General features: G+C 33.8%; 1 protein-coding gene across 1 annotated transcript in view; it reads left to right on the forward strand.

Moving 5' to 3' along the window:
• The window catches only part of LOC119594215 (ubiquitin carboxyl-terminal hydrolase 7-like), a gene marked incomplete in the record, with an annotated part of 30,875 nt that extends 30,362 nt beyond the window's left edge, over window positions 1-513 (forward strand). Inside the window, 1 exon segment of the mRNA XM_037943286.1 lies at window positions 1-513.
• Window positions 514-1,345: the final 832 nt, after the last annotated feature.

Here is a 1,345-nt window from a genome sequence, read left to right on the forward strand (position 1 = left end):
AACCATTCTGAGTGCTGTTACCCACATGTTGCATTATCACCTAATTTGGTGCATGGACATGAGTCGGTAGTGTCAACTTGGCCCCCATCCTCTTTTCTCATGTGGGTGTAAGGGTTAGACCAACCCATAGCTTGCCTGCAATTTTTAGTTTGTGTTGGGCAGCTGTGAGCACTGTTGGGGCACCTCAGGGCACCAGGGGGCACCACCTTCACCATCACCACCGCAGGGAGGACCTCGGCACTAGGTCTTGATTTTTCATTTTTACCCTCCCTATATTTCTAGGCTTTCATATGCTGTACAGTTGATGAAATTAGTTTTATTTACGGGTGTCCATATTACAGTTTTACAGAGAACATGCTTTATATGCCCCCATAGGAGAGCAGCAAAATGAGTGAGTCTTTTGGTCAAAGGCGTACCATTGCTTTCATGGACACTTTTTAGGCAGACACAATCTGTACTTCTGTTAATAAAAGTAAATCAATCATAAGTAATAATAACGTGTAAAAAGATTCATGATCAGTGTATTTTTTAACCTTTATAATGATGTTGAAAGACCTTATGGATTGTGTAAATGATTTTGTTTTGTAATTTTATTGATTTGATTTCAAGAAAAAACTTTTTCATATAGAATTATAGATTTTATAGGCTGATTGTCTACAAAAATGTATTTGTTACAACAGTTGCAATAACCGTTACATCATATGGTATGCTGAAGAAAGAACATTTGATTTGTATTTATTTAGCCAACATAAATGGATGTATAATATTGATGGAAAGTTTTTAAAAGAATGTAGCTATGTATCTTCATTGTTTATTACTTCCATTTGGAGTTATTCTTTATGCTAAGAAACTAGTTTTTTCAGTTGCGTAATGTAATTTTATTGTGACAAACAAGTACAATCACAATTTGTTGAATATGTTACAGGCATAATGTATGTTGTATATACTCCAACTTTAATATCAGTGGGAAGTCTGTAATGATTTTATTATTAGGTTGTATATGATTAATATATTTTATGTGCTTGATCTTTATTCAAGAATGGTGAACTAGGTGAAATAATAAAAAACGTAGGGTATGATCCATAATTGACAGTAAGCCTTTTTTTTAACGTGGACGGAAATGCAAAAAGAAAAAGGAATGTTTGCATAAAGAATATGGTAATCACTGACGAATAAATCAAGTATACACTTGTGATCAGCACAAATTGAAGTAGCAATTCTGCATGAGAAAACATCCATTGAATCCCAAAATTAACATACTAATAATGCAAAGAAATAAGCCTTGTTGCTGTTATGGAATTAGCAGTGTAGGTGAGCTTACAATAAGCATGTATAAAGTAAAGTT

The sequence above is a fragment of the Penaeus monodon genome, chromosome 33 (genome assembly GCF_015228065.2).
Source record: "Penaeus monodon isolate SGIC_2016 chromosome 33, NSTDA_Pmon_1, whole genome shotgun sequence".
NCBI classification, from domain to species: Eukaryota; Metazoa; Arthropoda; class Malacostraca; order Decapoda; family Penaeidae; genus Penaeus; species Penaeus monodon.